The following is a 20,832-nucleotide window of genomic DNA, read 5'->3' on the forward strand; positions in this document are numbered from 1 at the left end:
GGTAAAATACTCACTCAGAAACCTAAAGGTCAGTCCTCAGCTGGGAAGATCAACTTGGAAAATAACCAATTTAGGACATAGTCTGGCCACAAAAGACCTGCTCACTGATAGCCCATGCATGCTTTGTCTTCTGCAGTTTGACTCCGACATCTATCTCCTGTCCTGCTGAATCACACTTACTGCCACCCCACCAGCTAAATAAACAGAGGTCAGGCCATTCCATCTCTTTCAGACTAAAGAGCTGACTTTAGTATCTGAGGAGGACTGCCCCATCTGTGTGAACTTTATGCTCAAACTATGTTGTGTGCCAAAAATCAAGAGGTAATCAGTATTTGGAGTTCCTTAATAATGATTCTCAGTCAAGCAAAGCTAAGTCAGTTTGGCTGAGGCTATATGGCCTGGTCGATATCCTCAGCCGACCTCCACAAAGTAATATTTTCAAACGTACTAAACAGATTTTGACAATATTTTAACCAAAGATAGACCCTACACTACGGAAGATTCCATTACCTTTTGGGATACAAATCAATATAGTGCTTCTGGATCAGTTTAAAAAATCATAAAGTCCCTATCTCATTATTTGCAAAATTAAAAACATATATATATATATATATATCTCAGATTGTAGATGACTGCTCAGTAATGTCATGTTGAGTTTCATCTGGATCGGATCTGGATTGTGCATTTCATCATGATCTTTCATAAATATGTTGGTGTATACACTGTACATTTGGACCTATACTGCAGTATTTATTAACAGATAGAACAGAGATAGAAGTTCCTTACGAGACTTTAAAGTGTGAATGATTATGTTGCCGTGCAACAAGGATGAGTGAGCTGCATTCAACCAAAATGACTCGAGGCTATTCTTTAATGTTAAATGTGAAACAATAGTCTGTCTTTTCTATTCACTTGTTTTGAAGTTTCAAACGTTGACCACGGCCTTGTGAAGGAAGTTTGAAAATGTGTTAATTTTTTATATATATAGAGGAGCACCATTTGTTCCAGTTAAATCTGAAAAACAATAACTTGTTTACAAAAAAGTGACAAACCCCTCCAGCTACTTAGAGCAAAGAAGAAGTACTGTGGTGTTTTTATAAAGCAGAATCAGGGATAGCCTTGGGAATAAAACTTTTATTGATAATTTGTTCTGACTCCAGTGAAGCCTTCACACATTGTATGTCTCAATACCTTGTCTTGTTTGTGCTTGAATATTAAGTTAAACATTAAGTTTTTTGCTTCAGGTTACACTTTTGTATTGTTGTTTTTAAAAGACATTTGACGACCAACCTAACTCATACAACATTGACCCAGTTGGTAATATGTTCGTTTCAAAACAGTTTTAATGCCATAAGTTCAGAACAACAATAAATGTGATAGAGTGATGCACAGTGAAACTTGAGAGAAGAAAAACACATTTGTTTCATATTTATTCTCAAAATAAAACCTATATGAATGTAATAACAAACAGAAACTACACAGGAATAGTGGGGCCCTAAGTGCTTGGGATCGCGACCCATATTTGATATGAGGCAGCCCTTTCAACCACCACTTCACTCAGGGCTCTATTCTCCCATGTGCGTAAGTCCAAAAAGCCACGCAGCGGCGCTGTTTTTGGCTGTGTTCTATTCTCCCCCTGTACTTAAGTCAGTCGCTGCGCGCCTTCATTCCAGTTACGCACTGTGGGTGGAGCAGCCCTGAAATTTGGGTGTTCCCATTCAAATCTGGCTTTACGCGCATTCTCCAGTGTGCGTAAGTCCTTTCCCTCTTATGCGCTTCTAACCCCGATAAGGTGAAACATTATATTGCACTAGAAATATGGACTTAGTTACATTTGAAGCCACACGGACTTGTGCGTCGCGCAGCAGCAGCTGTGAACACTCAGCTGCTGCTGCGCGATTAATGAAAACTCTGACAGACGTAGGCTTCTGTCCACGTGGGTCACAGTGATTCAACTATTTACATTCTATGTCCAACGTAAAGTCACAGTTTGATCCACTACAGAGTGAAACAAGCTGTCAAATGCAGATGAGGATGGACCAGAAACTGTTCCCACACATATTTTAATGAGGATCAGCTCAGGTCGCTTTAAACAATTTATATTTAAAACTGCGTATTATGGAAGCCAATGGTTCTGTTTCACTGCAAACATCTCTCTGTATTAAAGAAGGACGCTCTGCGGCCGGGTTATTTCCTCATATCTCCATCGCACCTAATTCGATCACGCTTTACAGCGATGATGATGATGATGATGAAGATGATGATGATCAAGGAAAGAGCTTTTACCTTTGACTCGGACAGAAGAAAACGGCAAATCCTCACTCACACTGCAATAATCTGATCAATGATCTGATCAAATCAACCTGTTACATTGTTCATCAACGAAGGCATTTCAAATTAAAAGGGAACTTCATCATTTTCACGGATTTCAATGACATTTACAAGCGTTGCGAAAACTACATGTTCCGTGATTTCTAAACAGCCCAAAAAAATGACATCTATGTGACCAAGCCCTACAATGACACATAGAAACTAAAGAAAATGTGTTTCCATCATAACTACCTCAATAATTCCCCTGGGGACTGTCCATTTTAGCCAACATCTGTTGGTATCCTAAATTTCATTCATCATATTCCCTCAACGTTTCAATTCATCTCAAGGTTAAGATATTCAGAGACTTTTTTCCCTCTGAAATATGGAAAACTGGTGGGCCTTTCCAGGCGTAAAGTGGAGTTTATTTGCGATACACTGGGTCGAAATCCAGTGAAAGCTTTCATCTACATCCACGCATTAACTCATCAACAATTTCACTGCCGCCCCTGGAGAGTAAATGTTTTCCTTGTGCCTTGACATGCTGGAACACCCTCAACTTTAGTTCAACAGAGAAAACATAAATACTCTTATGTATGTTTTATAAAGCACGATATTATTAAAAATGCATATGAAATCTGTTGCTTTCTGAGGAGTTGCTTTTAATCAGTTAATCTGTGCACTCTTTATGTGTGATAAAGATATCCTTTCATTTTACACATCACACTTTGTTTTTTGTCCTTTGCTTACATAATGAAAATACATTTTTTTTTTTGTCCTAAAATGTGGATTAATGTTGATTTCCTAAATGCTGCGCAAAGAAAAAGGCTTCTGCTTCATAGTGTGTTTAATAATTCAGTGGTATTGGACATGGATGAAGCCGGCTCAAGCATATTGCTTGAATCAGACCAGCAGTTAAATAGGCGCTTCGGTTTGACGTCTGCGGCAGGATCAATAATAACAGTGTAACCACATACTCCAGTTTATGAGACACAGATCATGTGTGGTCTGACTGAGTCCAACACCAAACCTGGACAATTCATTCAAAATCTGTTTCTGCTCGCCTGCATCCGCAAATACAAATACGCACACATGCACGGGCTGTAACACTGAAAAAATATACAAACTCATCATGCGGCCAGACCCACCCAACTCAAGTCCCTCATTTAGAAATCCCCCAAAACCAAAAATATCTCTTTCTTTTATAATTACCTTTATTCCCACCATCACCACACTGCAGAACTATCCACTCTCAGTATTTCTCCCACAGTCTCTTTTTTTTTCTTTCTCACTCATGTCATGGGTATCCATGTGTTACACACCCACACATACAGACACACTTAGCCACACGCTACAATCTGGCAACGATAATAGACCCATTGAACCACTAAGGCGACAATTTATTATGGCTGATCTTTTAAACAGACAATAATTGTCAGCAAAAAAAAAGAGAGCTCGTGTTTTTATAGATAAATATTTGTTCCGTTTTTTGAACATGTTCTAAAATGCATGCAGATACACCAGAAAAGTGAAACACAAAAGCTTTTGTCCAAAATTTAAAAAAAAAATACATTTTGTTCAATAAATATACCAGAATTTATCAATTAATGAGATGTATTTGGCCAATAAAATCTCTTCATTTCCTTAGTAATCTATTCCTGTGAGAGCACGTCACTTGAGAATTATCCCTGTTAACAGAGTGAGAAAGGTAAAATGCACACAAGGATTGAGTAATGACTTCATCTCTATGCAAAGTAACAAAGAAAAAGTAAAGATTCACCAAATTGAAATGTAGAGACAGTGGAAGCCTGTGGCCAACTGTTCCATGGAGCACGTACAGTTTGTGGTCACTGCTGTGAATGGATTAGGCCGGTCCACTCCTCAAGTAACCCTGCCTTCAAATCAAAGAGGTTAAAGCAGGATTAGGATTAATGTGTCTTGGTAGAACAGGTGTTAATCCTCTAAATTAGCCCTGTAGCACAGGAAGGCCTTTCTTTCGTCTTCTGTTTGGTATACAGGGAGCTCAGTTACAGGAAAGCAGCACTGATGGCACCTCACCAGGATCCATTGTCCTCCCTCATCCTGACCACTCAGATAACCGACTCTAAAGTATCAGCAAGATGGCTTCATTTGCATGCAAGTCATGTTTTTGGAGAGGTTGAGTCAAACAGCTGTGCGACTAGTTTCCTTTGAAAGATGGATTATGTAAAGCCCACTTTGTGATTTGGCGGTTTTTTTTAGCATGTTGCTAACGGGATGAACCCAGACAGGGTGCAGCAAGGAAGGAGATCAAGGAATATCCTGTATTTGGTCTTCACTACTTTTGGACATGGTATTGAGCAGCTGATGTAGCAGAGGAGGAAAGATGTGGGGTGTTTGACTTCACTCCAAGAATAGACTCTTTCCAATCAAGCCCGAGACAAGCTGCCTCCTTCATTCTTTCACCAGTCTCTACCCATGCTGGTGAACCTCTTTGTCATTGTTTTGACATTTTTGACTGAAATCATCATCACCGCAGACAACCGTCACCGTCCTCGAAGCTAACGGTTAGAGGTCGACCGATATGGGATTTTCAAAGGCCGATGCAGATACCGATATTTTTATTTTTTAATTTTTTAAATCAGCCGATAGCCAATATCTAAAGCCGATTTTTGGAAGCTGATATTTGAGGCCAATATACTTTTTTTTTTAAAGCACATTGATTATGAAAGACAATTGAAACACTCAGAACGGGTAAGTAGCAGTAAAGCACTAAATACCTGTTTTATGTATAACCACTCACTCCTTCCCTCTGTCATCACATCTCACTTTAAAATAATCAACTCTTCCCCACCTTTTCCATTTCCTACCTTGAGTCTCTCCTCCCTGTTCCCTTCCTCCTCACTTAGGTGTAACACTGCCCTCTCTTTTACAGTATATCCTCCCTATAATAAAGTGTTTCCTACCCTTCAATAGGGAGGGCTGGTGATGGTCGAATTAAAAAAAAAGATTGTTTTTTGGCCGATCTTGAAAAAAAATCCATATATCGGCCAGCCGATATATCGGTCCACCTCTACTAACGATATAACAAAAACCCTCCCAGAGATCACCTGAGACAGAACTGATTAAAGAGGTAAAATGTTAATTAACCTGTCTAAAGATGTATCATAAAAATTTCAGACAAAGGGAGAAAATGAAGTAGTGGTGAAAAATGTTCCCCACAGAGTTCCTGTCTGCTACCACAGCTAGCAGGTTGGTGAGTAGGTTTGCTCCAGTCCCAGGCTAGACTCGACCATCTGGCTGGTTCGTCAACAGCCGGCACCTCTTTACTACTGGCCAGCAGAAGACAGGAAGACAACCCGAGGAAGGTCAGACCTCACTGCGGTGGTCAGGAAGCATTACTCAATTGCAATGCACATGCACAAGAGGGAAGTGGAGTGGCAGAGGAGCTAATGGATGAGAGAGAAAGTGGGAGAGGCTGTCAGACTTTGAGACAGAATGGACATTGGTTCCTTTAAGCTGCCACCCTCTGTGTGACTCAATGACTGATGAATCCTTCTGTCTCAATGCAGCAATTCTGTACGTGTGTGTGTGTGTGAGAGAGAGAGAGAGAGAGAGAGAGAGAGAGAGAGAGAGAGAGAGAGAGAGAGACTACCATGCGTGCACGCATGAGTAAAATCCTACTTTCCTCAAACAGATCATGACAGCTCACAGCCGGAACGAAGGCTTCATTTACCCACAATTCACTAGGAATACCCAAACCCACTCCAGGACTTCCAGCACAGATGACCATTTGGAAGGTCGTCAGAAATGCAGCTGAGGAGCTACGCAGGAGAGGTTTCCTCTGAGGCTTCAATAACACACGTTCAAGTAATTACATTTAGCCTACATCACTATGACATTGTAAGGAATATGACTGCGCCTAATCCCCAATATGAAATATAAAATAAGGCATAAATTGTGAATCACCGCCTGCTGAGCTTTTCTTTCTCACAGTGAAAACATTATCTTCATACTCAATTTAGTTCCTTCTGAACACCCACACAGTGCTGAAAGAAAAGACCAAGCAAGAACATCTTAATATATGGCAGGTTGGAAACCTAATTATTTTTTCCAAATCAGACTGTGATTAGATCTTCTTATCCTAATGCGTTTATTCTCTAATGTAACAATGATACATCTCATAAATGTTATTTTAGGTAATCAAGTGAAGTGAATGTTTAAAAATAACCATAAAGACTTAACAAATTAGTCGTCCACAAAGCTACAGTTCTTACGTTTATTTCTAGGCAAAATATCTGAAGTAGCCTTGAACCAAGCTTTAATGATATATAAAGAGAAACACTTTCTTTTTTCTTTTCTTTTTTACATTCTCGCCAAAGCGAATGTCAAGAGTGCAGGTCACAGGATACATTTGTGTAAAGCTTTATAAGATTTTCAAGTGGACTTTGAGAATTTCCATTAAATAACAAATAATCTCCGACCATCAGATTGGAGTTTTTACAAAACTGATCGCTTGTTATAATGTTTAATCATTTGATTGGCTGCTTTTTCCATTCTGTCTGTGTCAGCATCTTGCTCTTTGAATGCCTGGCAGTAAAACCATAGCCATGCTTCATACACAAGTGGTTCAATTCAGCTCCAGTAAATTTCATTAAAGGTAGGGTAGGCGATTTTCGAAAGCTAGCATGATTTTGAATGTAGCCTCCCCGACGGCTCCGCCTTTACCCCCTCGCTTCTCCCCTCTGTGCTCTGTCTCACTCACATGCATGCGCACAGCTGCTGCAGAAGAGGAGCTCAGCTTATTGCTTGTATTGTGTAGAAACTTCATTGCTCTCATGTCTCATTCAGCAGTAAGTAAACAATAAACTTTACCATTATATATGGTAAAAAACGTGACCAAAAACTCTGTTTTAACTCTGTCCGCTGTGACACGCATTCAGTGTGAGTTCGTGCATGTGAGGGATCGAGAACGAGCAGGGAGACAAGGAGACGTGATTGGTTAAAAAAAACGGTTCATTTTTTTCCATTGGTCGAAGTTATTACAGGTTTACAGCTGCTACAGTTGAAAGATTTTCTTCATTCCTTTTTCAGAGCACATAAGATCTTATTCTATATATCGGAGACACAACTTTTTTTGTCACGACCCTCAGTTGAGTTTGTTTTTTTACATATTAGGTTAAGTCTTTGGGTTTTCCATGAGGTTTTGTTTTGATTTGGTTATGGTTTCATTTATTGCACAGTATATTGTTGGTTTTTCACTCAATATGTGTGTCGCTTTTTCTTTTAATCAAAAATACTTTTTCTTGGTGGTTTCTGCTTGCTTTTAATTCAATCGGTAACTTCCCTGTTGAATTCCAGTTGGGTTTAGTTTTTTTTGTATTGAATCGTAATGCTGTTGGTATTCACACTTTTGAAGTTTAAATCCAGTTTGTAGTATTCTTTTGTCAGGCATCACAATTGGGTTTTTCAAAATCTGTTGATCTTTTGCTTTATTTACGGTAGTTCTTGAATAACATGTTGTTGCTTCTCAGTAATTGTAGGACGAGACTGAGTGAGAGACAGAGAGAAATGTGAAAAGCTGTACATTGGTGACTACATTACCACCCTTTATTAAGGAGTTTACTTAAAAAATAAATTTGGTAAATCTTATTAATTTTAATGCTTCGAACTGGCGACTAAAAGAAAATTGGCCAAAAAAAATCATTTTTGACAAACACTGGAATAGACTCTTACAAAGAAACAAAAAGGGCCTATTTAACAGCATTCTGCCAAAACAAATAACTTTTCAGTGAAAATCTTCAAAGCTGAAGTCAATCTTTGCATAGTTTGTGCTTCCTGATTTGCAATCTGTAGCTGTACCTGAATCATCATATCACTGATTTATGATATGATTTTGGAAATATCCAACATAAGAAAAGTGTTATGGATTCCAAAAAGTTCAAAGTTAGGAAGTACTTTTGTCTTTTCTGAGTTTACTGAGATATTGACCTTCAAAAGACTGACAGTTGAGAACAATACTCACCTGATATACTCACTTGATACTGTCGGAGTAAATGCAAATTCAAGGCAGAAGCGGCGGTGGAACCCAGAGGAGCAAACATCAGCAGTTTTGAGAGTAGGTTAGTCTCTCCCTGACCCTCATTCTTTCCACACTCTTAGTCTCTTCATCTCTGTCTCACACTCTCCTTCCCCCTAAGCGAGCCGGCCAGGACTCCTCTGTCCTTCATCCTCATTCTATTTCATGCCTCGTCCTTCTCTTGTTCGGTGCTCATCCATCACCCAGCCGCCCCCTGCACTTCACCCCCCCACACCCCTCCCTGGTACACTGCCCGCCCGTCCGGATACAGATGCGGCCTTCGCCGATTCTCAGTGCTGACACACTTCTTTGTGACTCATCACTTCACTCGTGTGATTTAGCATTCCTCCAGCTCACAACGACTTCATCACAATCCAGCTAAAAGACATCAGAAAAAACAGGCATGTGCCCTTTGTTTTGAAAACCAAAAAGGCTCCCCGCGGCACCAGATTGCAGTGCTTAACATGACAAAGGCTTATTTACTGAATTTAATCACTTCATTGGACATGGACTCATGGAGTCATGATCCAGCGCTACTCAGAGCAACAGAACTGAGAACAGGAATAAACAACTCAGTGGGAGCACAGAGTGATATGAAAGCATTGGTTAAAAATGAGTCAAAGCTGTGCAAAAGATCAGGGACACTCAGGGCACATCACATTGGCAATCCAGGCCAGGCCGAGTTGAGTTCTATTGTTGTGTATCTCAGGAGGTCCGAGTTGTATCGTTGTATATCACGGGGCAGTGTTGAGGGGTGGATTCTATGAAGGGCAGTGTTGTTTTTGCCTTCAAATTCTGACACGCTGACTCTCTCTACCCTCCATTGTTGTTGTTCTTCTTCAAGTAGACTAGATGTAGCAGAAGAATGTTGCTGCCCCTACTGACTAGCAAAAGAAGTATGTGTGGACCATAATCAGTCTATGGCAGGGATTACCAACCTTTCTGAAACCTCAGGCTACTTCAGAGGTACTGAATAATCCCAAGGGCTACCAGTTTGTTTTACAATGAAATACTAACATTTCAAGGGATTATTTTAATTTAGAGGGAAAGATAATGACTAGCATTAACTTAAAAATGTAGGACATAATAATTAACACATGCAACTTCTGAAACATTTCATGGGAAACCATCATGTTCTTATTTTACTAGCCACTAACTACTTCTAACCAATAGAAACACCTTCACAATTGAACAACTATGATAATTATGTTTTTAAAACCTCTTTAAAAACAAAACAAAAAAACAATCCACCATATCACAATCTAAACACCAAATCAGCAGAATTTTTAACAAAATCTAATTGAACACATTTGTCACAATGTTTCGGCACCTGATCTAAGGTGTGGACTAGATTATTTTTAAAGGGTGTCATCAAAAGATATGAAAAACATATATTAGCATTGTGGTTCTAGTTTCAGACTGGCATAAATTTTCAGTCTGGGAAAGCACATAGTTTTTGCTCTTTAGAAAGGAAAAGCCTTACTTTATTGTTCATTTATTTTCATACTTACTTTGAAACTTCATACTTCAAAAGTTCATACAGAGGTCAAAGCCAAATACATTTGAACTTAATATGATAATAATATGAATGAATAGACAAGTAAATAATGTATAAACAATAAATTCATATTTTTTTGTCTTTTTTTCCTTCTTATCAATCCTGTGAACACAAAAGCATGTATCATATAGTATTGTGAACTCGTTCCACCCATATAATAACAAATAGGTGAAGTAAAGAGTCTTACAGTTGTGTAAATACAAATGCCCATAATAACATGTTAGGGGTTAATGTTTAAAAATGTAATGTGTTTATGACATTTAAGCAGCCTCTTGAAATAAAACAGGCTGTTATAAGAGATAAAACAGTGAGGCACAGATCAGCCTAACATCAAAATAAGCCAACAAGTCAGCGAGAAAGGTAAAGTTTATATAAGAGGCTTCTCTCGTAATTGGTTCAGTAGGAAAGCTTGGCTAGCTGGATGTTGTCATGTAAATGCTTCATATTGCTTCCCTTGTTTGCTCTTCAAAATGGCTGGGAGAATAATCAGACAATAAATAACACACACACACACTTCAACAGAAGAGTACTGTCTGTTATTCTCTATACACACACATTCGTTCCCTTGACCAGATTTTTTTTCTTTGTATAAAGTTTTATATAGTTTCATGTGCTCAGCTGTAAATAAAAAGGTAAAAACCCGTAGTAAGTAAAGTGATTTATTGCCAAAATTGTGGTTGCGCAATATGTTGTTTATGTTTTGTGCAAAAATGCCTTAAGTTAATAATATTGGCATTAATAATTATTACTTCACAGAGTACTGAAACAGACTTTTGACTTGATATGGCACAGCCCCCCCTAGAATATTTGTCCTTTTAGCCGCCACTGGTCACAAAGTATCTTGATAAAGTATTATTTCACTTGTAAACAGTATTACATCAGCAACTGCTCTTTATCTCAATGATTGTTTCAGGGTTCACAGGTGGTAAAAAACACGAGTAGCAGGACACCATGTCTGAAACCAAAGCCTAGTCCCCTGCTTAACATCGCTGTAAGCAGATCTTGTCTGAGGAAAGTTTGATGTGGTTAAAGAAAAGACCAAGAGATGATGTAATGTTGAGGAAAAGCTACGTTTGAGAGTTGTAGTTTCCACACTGGATCCCAACTGCAGATTCCCACACAGCCCCGCACTGGGGATCCCTCAAAGCCTCCCCAGATGTGTACAAGCATAGGATGCATCAATCATCCACTGTCTGTCATCACAATAGCTACACACAGTGTGTGGTCTTTCAATTCCATGCTTGGCTGTTTTTCTCAATTTTACTTCACCAATCAAAGTATTAAGCATCAGAGCATCATAGTTCACACTGAATGATAAACAGATATGATGCTCTTTATGTGGATAACCTGCTCATTATCGCATACAGAAAATGATCAACACTCTTGAGTCAGGGGCACAATAACTGACACCTCAGCTTTATTGGAAGGTGCAATGTTCATTTTCACTCTCCATTTTCAGCAAAGCGCTGCACAACAGGCTGAGAAAAAGTGGTGCAATCATGGTTGTAAGTGGCATCTTGACATGAAGCGGATTTGGGTAGAAAGAGGAGATTTTCTCATCAACTGTGTTCAACATTCAGGGGATCCCTGATAAGTTGACTTTATCAGGCGTCCTCTAAACCGGAGAAAAATGTGTGTAAAAGTGGCTTGGCTTCACACAGCACTCAACTTGTCAGTCACATAATGATTACAGAGGATGTATTGCAAACCTGCTTTACACCTCTCTGATGTGACAAGTAAGTAAGTAATGTATTTATAAAATCACAAAGTGCGGTACAGAGCTGTGGACAAATCAATACAAGTACAACATAATAATAGCACAACAAAACATGGGTGCATATACATCATCGGAGCAGTATCATAAAAGGATAATAAAAATTTGAAATCCAGTTAACTCAAAGCTTTTCTGAAAAGCAAAATCTTCAACAGTTTCTCTAAAGTGTCCACACAGTTGAGCTCCCGAAGAGACTGGTGCAGGTTATTCCAGAGTCTGGGGCCACAGCCTGGAACGCTGGGTCTCCTCGGGTTTTAAATTTCGTTTTTGGGATCCTTAGGACACCCTGACCTGAAGACCGAAGACTGCGCCCCGAAGTGTAGGGGCACAACAAATCAGAGATATACTGAGGGGCCTGGCCATGTGACGCTCGAAAAGTAAGAACTAAGGTTTTATAGTCTATTCAAAACTTGACTGGAAGCCAGTGCAGTGTAGAAAGAATGAAGGTGATGTGGGATGTTCTGGAAGCACCAGTTACTTTTTTAAGAGTTATGTGAATGTATCTGTATTGATAACCCATTACCAAGACAAAAAGGCAGCTTGTGAGCAATACGAAGACCACCTACTTGGATTACTGTGGGAAAAAGAGACTTTTTATGTATACTTTTAAAGTACAAAAAATACTTTCTGACTCAGTGTGAATCATTAAAACACACACAAAGACCTGAATGTACTGTAGGACACCTGCAAATCATTCTACCAGGTCTGGTTTGATGCTCCCAAGCTAAAGTTTTTGCCAAAAGCTTCTTGCAATGCGGGTTGACTCCGCTCTCAGAAGAGGATAACTGGCTTTCAGGCACTATCAGCACATCCAGATGGGATACAGGGCAGCTTTGACAGTCCAGAACAAGCTCTCCAGCTGCTCTGCCACCACCAAATCTCCGTGACCTAAATCTGCTTCTTCCAAGCAGAAAGGAGGGCTGAAGAGCGGACACCTTGAAATTTGTCATTTAACACGGTGAAATCAATTCTGGCTCTGACAGCGGCTGAAACAAATCTCCATGAAAACAAACTGAAATTAACTGGATGTTACAGTGAGATTAAACTAAATCAAGTTCAATGAATGCATCGGATAGTCAATTGGTTTCATGTAGTTCAAGACTGTTCTTCTCACTTATTCAGTAGCACATTCAGATGAGTATATCTTTTTTCAAACGTTCTCATATTTTGATGTATAGTACTTTATTTGAGGGATTTTACTTTACACTTCAGAAATCCAATTTTTTAAAAAAACTTGAAAAAGACCTCAGACGAATAGCAGGAATTTTAACCATCTTTGGTCACTTTTTGCTGATAACAATATGTTTGCTAGTGCAGTAGCAGAGGAGGATTAGTCCGACACACAGTCAGAGTTACATTTGTGGACTAATAGTTTTGTTTACTTTTCACTGACACTGACTTTTCAGATGACCAAACCAATCAAAATGAACTTGTGCTTTTGTCAAACGCATAAAAACCAGACAAAAATGCTCTCAAAGCCTAAAATACATCAATGGATCTCTGTTTGTGAGTAAATTGCTACATTTGAGTGAGTTTGAGTAAAATGTTATGGCATGATATGTTTCTGTCAAAAAACTAAACTAAAAATCAAGAATTGATGTCAAAATAACCACTTTGACACAATATATCTTGTTGTTTTTGTATGCTTTTGTCCAACACTGCAGGGATATTGTTAGCTACAGCTTTTACCAGGACAGCAGTGATTGATCAATGTGAAACTGAGAGCGGCTTCTCGGTGGAGTGGTTGGCAGAACTGCCTCATAACTAAAGGTCATTAGTTCATGACCCAACGGTCCCGAACTTTCTCGGTGGAGACTTTATGTTCTCCCTGAGAATGTGTGTGCGTTACCTCGGCATACCCCAGTTTCCCTCCACAGTCCAATTGGTGTTAAGTTAAGGGAACTACCGAAGTTATATGTGTGTATCTGTGATTATGTGTGTTAGCACATCAACCAGTGACATGTTCAGTGGAGGAAAGGGATGGATGGGAATGGGAAATGGCAATGGCTATTTGTCTATTTATTTATTATTTAAAACATTTGCCTTGCTTAAAGGGATAGTTCGCCTATTTAAGACATGACGTTGTATGCAATCCTCACCAGCACTATAGTGCATACACATTGTCTCACTCAGTGGTCACCTCCCTGGTCCGAGTTCTGGCCGCTTGAAGTTGTTCAAGAAAGTAGTCCCGGTTAGTTTCCGGGGCCACAAAACTGTGCGTTTTTAATAGAAAAAAATATATGCGTTTGAAAGCTTGATTCATTTACATCACAAAACCGCCCACAAAAAAAATTCATACCTCCAGTCTTAATCGGCACTATTTTCTCTTCCGTTTCCATCAATCCGCGCTGCCGTCACCGTCATCGCGCATGTTCCGATAATAGGGTTTACACACTCTAATAGCAACGACGGAAGACCGAAGCAAGAGAAAGTAAAACGTATGTACATTAACAATGGTACGAACTTGTAAATTCCCAGGTTGTGACCACAAAAATGTGCCGGGATCACCGTTCAGCTTCCATCGTTTTCCAGTTTCTGATATAACTATGAGACAGCTTTGGCTGGTTGCCATCGGCTATTCTGCGGGAGCGAAAGGATTGCACACACGAAAGGATTTTCGTGTGTGCAGTGCTCACTTCAGCGAGGACGATGACATCCCCAACCGAGGAAACAGCAAAAAACGCATTTTGAATACTGCTGCTGTACCAGTACCACGGGTAAGCTCTATTTACTAACTTGATGTTGCATACGACACCTTGATTTTGAAGCTAACGTCAGTGTTTAGGCTACACTGAGCTAACCGGGGCAATGATAGCATCGACAAAAATCGACTATTTGGTGAGAAAATCTCACCAAAAATTACTTTCTTCATCATCTGTTTCATCTGATATTGTGCTAAAATTGCATTCATCATCGGAAGTTTCGGAGTCAGACATGTTGTCCGCGAGTCGCGCTATCAACAGCTGATGGGATTAGGCGCACCGATGACGTTGACGGCAGCGCGGATTGATGGAAACGGAAGAGAAAATAGTGCCGATTAAAACTGGAGGTATGAATTTTTTTTGTGGGCGGTTTTGTGATGTAAATGAATCAAGCTTTCAAACGCATATATTTTTTTCTATTAAAAACGCACAGTTTTGTGGCCCCGGAAACTAACCGGGACTACTTTCTTGAACAACTTCAAGCGGCCAGAACTCGGACCAGGGAGGTGACCACTGAGTGAGACAATGTGTATGCACTATAGTGATGGTGAGGATTGCATACAACGTCATGTCTTAAATAGGCGAACTATCCCTTTAAAAAAAAAAATCAAGCAGAATTGGCAATATGACAGACTAAATCTTCACCTTCATGTTTTGGGACAATATTCATAATAAAAACAGGGACTCAATGTCCAACAAGTGTAGCAAACAGACACAAAATCTTCCGCAAAATCTTGCAGTGTATGATCCCGTGTGATTTCTGCACATCTGAAGTATAGAAATACAAAATTAATAACAATAGTTAACTTAATTAACCCTATTACGCATGTTTGGCATGATTTCGGGAAGTTTAAAGGACATCTAATTAGGGAAAGCCGATTAAATGGAAATGAAATGGAAAATCAGGGGCTTCAGTTTAGGGTGCAGTTACACTCCTTAGAGCCTGAATACGCTCAGATAAACTCCAGAGAATGTGACTCTAATAAGGATAAGTAGGTTTAGACATTTTAGCATTGGAGACTAAATGCAGAAAAAAAAAAAAAAAACTAATTTTTTTGGTAAAAAAAAATGCTTGGTTGTAATGCTTGGATCATTTATTTAAATCACTGTACCTTCAGATTTCAATATGCCAATAATTTCCATTTACGAGTTTGACTTCAATTGCGATGCTATCTATACTTTATGTGTCTTATTACTATTTCATAAGGCTCAGAAAGTCTGAAAAATAAGATTTCAAAACATTTCTGAAGCAGAAGCAATAACTCAAATTATGTTTCCGTGCTGACAATCAATTTAAAACCATGTGTACCATTTACTCGGGCTGGGTATCGCCAGGTACCTCGCGATACAATATATTGCAATATGTTTTATTTATTTTTCACAATAACAATATTTTCACGATATGGCGATAATCGATATATCGCGGGAGATTTAATCCCTGATACATCACGATATCTGTCACTGAAGAAATTCAGAATTCATCTACTGCACTGAATCCATTTCACAGGAATTACAAAACATCGTCAATCAATTTCACATGAATGACAGCTAAGTAAAACACATTGTATACTGCACAGTGGCTCTTCTTAACACACACACAATTAATTTGTAAATATCCACTCCTCACCTATTGTCTCATTGTACTGTGTATGTACTGCACTATCTGTGTGTATATATATATATTATTTTCGTCATGTCTTGTATGTTGCAATAAAAAAATAAAAAAATAAAAAATAAAAATCGATATTTGACACCAGTGAATCGATAACGTATCGCGTGATTGAAACCTCGTGATCGTCCTATCGATATTTTGGCACACCTCTACCATTTACTGTAATTATATCAGAGTTTTCCCCCAAACATAGAAACCAAACGTTTAAATCAAAAGTGCCTGTTTAGATTTGAGTTGTTGGGGATGCAGTGACTATAAAATCATTAGCAAAGATTTGGCTCCACACTCAGTAAACTATGGCAATTTTACTTTTGATTGGTGTAAGATACAACCTAAACTGTGCCAAGGTCTCAAAATACCACTAATGGCTCAGTCAAGGGGAGCACAGAGTGAATATGCCACAATAAATTAGGAGCCTCTATCATACCAGTGCTGCCATTTGACAAACACACACCTGGCTTGAAGCCCAGACAAGGAGAGACAACAGATGCCATATAAAGCACACCAACCCCCCATGAAAAGAAACCTGAAGAGAATATATTAAAAAGTGCAAAATACAATGGAAAACCCAAACCCATGTTTCACCTAGAAAGTCCTAGTTTAATGACAATGTGCTGGTAAAAAACATGACGCTGAAATAAAGGCTGTGCTTTGGCATTCTTAAAAAGTACATGGTAGTAAGGTAGGGTTTGATATTCATTTTTTTACCCCCCTACTCTGCAGAAACAGAACCAAAATGAGGTTTCTTAGAGCATTATTAAGATGAACCAAAAGAGGACTTCAAAGCTGTATTCCAGCACAGTTTGGGAGGAGGAGATTGTGTAAATGAAACCGTATGTTGTAGTTGTTAGCCTGCTGCTTCAAGTTCAAAAGGTAAAAAACAAACAAACAAAAAAAGTTAGAATACTTCTCATCATCATTTACAAGTACAACCTAATATTTGACAAAGTGAAGAGAAAAGAGGCCAATCAGGGAACCATGAAAATGTGAATAAATCACAGCACAGTTGTTATTCTAGCTTGCTAAGGCAAATGTTTTCCTCTAAATTGTCAATTTCGTTTTGAATCAAAATGCTCTGGTATTGTATTGATTTAGTTTACTCAAAGTTTTCATTGTAGTTTTGTCAACAACACATTTACCTTTGACAACATCTAGACTGTGATTAAATGCATGATGGCAACAAACTAAGATGAAATAGATTTTTGTAAATCAATTCTACAGATATTCTGGAAATGAATCATTCTTATCGGAACGTTGGTGTAACATGAGGGTAAGCATAAATCTGTGTGTTGCTGTTGTTGTGAACCCAAACACAGGGTCACTGTCTTCTAAACTACAGACATGTGCACACTGCTCCTACAGTTTGTCTATCTACTGTAGGTATATGTGTGTGGTAACAGAATAAGCTGTGTTTCCTCAACAAACCACACGTTGTATGTAGAAGATGACGGCAAGTCTGTTACCACAGCAACTAGCTGCACTAATGGAAGTCGGTCATCAGTTTATATGGTCGCAACCTCAACCATAACATCACCTGGGATTTCATACCCCTTCTCAGCACTGCAAGACGTTGTCTAAACACCATGTATTCAACAACACAGTACTATTGCTTATGCAGAGCTGTAACTGTTAGTGTTTGTTATTTCAGGGTCTGTGGGTTGTTTCTCATGCTGCCGTGTTTCTCACGCCTTATTTGGAACATAAACAAGTGTACTTACAAACTTGCTGACATTTCCTTTTCTTACTCAAACTGCAAGGATAATCACCCCTGCACTAAGAAATGTTAAATGCAAAATAAATTGTTTTATTAGTACGAGTGTATGTGTCTTTCATCAGATTCTACCAAAACTTTATCAATTTATCATGCGCATGTCCCATAGAATTAAACCACGGAAATCACACGCTATTTTACTTTGCACCTGCAAATAAACCCCTTTAAAACACTACAGAGTATGTACACCTCTTTGTACATCCAATCTTCAGACACATACTCATTAACAACTCTGTTTAAGCTCCCACATGAATACATACATCCGACGGGCACTGTACGAGTATGTAAAAAAGACAATGAAAAAACATATTTTTGAAAATGCAAAGCAACAAACACAGCTGCTCACTTCATCAAAGATCCAGGATAAAAAAGCATATTTGGCGGGTCCAGTCAGTTGCACACAGTGGGGTTCGTGAGATGATTTCAAGAATGTTCCTCAGGAGGCGACAACGACAGATTTACGGCACTTACGTTTGCACGTCATTTCATTGCACCACAGACACACACAGGTGTGTGAGGCAGGAGTTAGCTCACTTTTAACACAACGCGTTTAACTTGGGACGATTTTTATAAAATGAAAAGTTGGTTAAAAGTATGACTAAAGACAAAACAGGAAGGCAGTGGAGAGGGCAACAGAGGAGAGTGAAGAAATACCGCTGCAAACACACAAGGATCGGGGTCTCATCCTCATCCCCCCCGCAGACAGCTTCAACCCCCACCGCGGGGCTGCTCTGCACCCCTCGAGCACTCGCCTCGGCATGCTAGTGGGGGATGTGCCAGGGTCCGGGGGGCGCTGGCACCGCTGGCGGCCTCGGTGGTCTTGCGCTGGCCGACGCGCTGGCCAACGCGACACCTGTCTAGCTTTATCCTCGTCTCAAGGGCAAAGACAAACCAGCCTATGCCTGGACCCTGTGCCCGGTTTGTGGCTATTAAACCTACCATGACTAATTATTCTGATAACATGTAAATAACTTAATGGATGTCATGCTGTTCTTCTCTTTTCTGCCACTGTTAAGCCCGTGTTTGAGGTAATAAATGCATCCATGAGTCCTGTGTGCACGTTTCTATCACCACCTGGGATATTGGGGGTCGCGGGCTTTAGAAGAACTTCCATAGCTTCCACCCACGTAGGTGTCTGCTGCTAATAAATATACAGATCACCCATGTTGTAAACAAACAATGCTGAGCTGCTACAGGAAGCAGGAGGGTCAAATGTCATCGGCTGCTGGTCCTTTAAAACTTTTTTACTTGGTTTTATTTTGTAAACCTTTGAATTTTATATTGGCATTTTTTTATCATTTCCTAGTCACTGTGTTTTTGGCACTTAATATATGTGTATATTATGTACATTATATTTTAAAAAAAAACTTTTCGAATTAATTTTTGAAAATTTAATGAAAACTTTTGATGAGAAGGGTAATGATAATAACTAATGATCACAGCAGAGTTTAGGTTTGGAAAAAAATTATGTGAAGAGTATTTTAACTTTACAGTTTGACCATCATCCCATCCGTTAAAATAAAAGCTTCACTTCCCCGGGGGGTTGTCCCGTCCATTCTTTTTACAGTCTATGGTGTGGAGCGGCTTTGGGCTGGAGGAGGTTCTTCTTCTACTTACTGTAAATGTACAGATTAGTGTGCTAGCGCCCCCTCAAACTGAGGTCAAAAGCTGAATAGGTTTAATTTCTGGTAAACGTGACAGTGTTGTTCTCATTCATTGATGAGGTCTTGTGGCTTACGTGTGCGATCGACACAAAATGCCTCTGCAATCAACCGGTAGATTGCGATCGACGCATTGTGCACCCGTGGCTTACACATACATGTTTAACAATTATTCAAATACGTTTCAGTTAAACTTTTCCTTTTTTTTTTTTTTTTTTTTTTTTTTTTTTTTTTTTTTAAACTTTTTTTTAAACTTTTCCGACTGTCAAAAAATTGAATAAGGGGCTGCACTTGTAGAAATAAGGCTCAGACGCCCACACCAAAAAATATTAATGCTAATATTTTCATTGATTATTAACCAATAGAGGGAAAAACTAATTAGATGATAGATAATATTTTTTAGTGGATTTCTCAGCTGATTTAAGACATGGGTCAAAACTAAGCCGTTACCATAAGAGATGCTAACAGAAAGCTAACACAAAAGGAAGATTACATTTTATGGGCTATTTATTAAAAGCTCAGAAATTGTGATTAATTAAATTTTAACTTTAGTAATTGTGAATGTAATTGCAGTTGACTTTTAGGGGAAATGAATTAATTGCAATTGGAAAAAATGTTGGTCAGTGTAATCATAATTGAGTGGTAATTGAACATGGATAATTGGAGACGTAATTGCAATTGAAAACTATAATTGACCCCAACCCTGAAAAACTACAAGTCAAATTCTAACATGTTGATCAGCAATTAGTCGGTTTCCACATACAAAGGTAAAACAGGCTGCTAAGAATCATTCAACCTTCATTCCAGTGAAATAGCAGGGAACAGAACAATTCAGATGCAGCAATTCTGTGCAAATTAAAGGAATCACCAACGTGCAATTACCGGTACTAAACCCCCAACGGCCTGTTCAATAGTCACAAATGCAAAGTCCTGGCTATCAATTCTTAACAGAAGCCACGTGTGGACGTCCACATCTGCCAGGAATGGACAGATGACAGAGGAACGGTCATTCCAAAAGCCCTGTGGGCGGACATAAGGCAGTTAATACACACTGAGGGATACAAACCACCGTTGGAGAAATTCTATTGATGTGTTTGACAGTAGCATCTGGACTTTTATTGATTAATTATTGATTTGAGCTTTGTTCCCAGTTTTTTTTTTTTTTTTTTTGTCACCGCCATTCAGAGCTTTTGTTTAAAAGTGCTTTCACGCACACACACGAAAAAGGAGAAAATTGTCAGGCATAATTGCAACACAAGAAGGCGCATTTTTAAAATTGCACAGTAGATATTGATTGTCAGGCACACATTGTGTGCGGCTACACAA

At 39.1% G+C, this 20,832-nt stretch overlaps 1 protein-coding gene and 1 long non-coding RNA gene across 3 annotated transcripts in view; both read right to left on the bottom strand.

Moving 5' to 3' along the window:
• Positions 1-20,832, bottom strand: part of LOC114469378 (tetratricopeptide repeat protein 28-like) — a 242,792-nt gene that overhangs the window by 169,736 nt on the left and 52,224 nt on the right. The window lies entirely within an intron of this gene.
• On the bottom strand, positions 11,863-12,160 carry LOC114469379 (uncharacterized). The gene is made up of 2 exons (XR_003674770.1): positions 12,111-12,160; positions 11,863-12,046 (listed from the first exon to the last, which is right to left on the bottom strand). It is a non-coding gene; the product is annotated as an uncharacterized LOC114469379 (long non-coding RNA).

Source organism: Gouania willdenowi, chromosome 9 (assembly GCF_900634775.1).
Source record: "Gouania willdenowi chromosome 9, fGouWil2.1, whole genome shotgun sequence".
NCBI lineage: Eukaryota > Metazoa > Chordata > Actinopteri > Blenniiformes > Gobiesocidae > Gouania > Gouania willdenowi.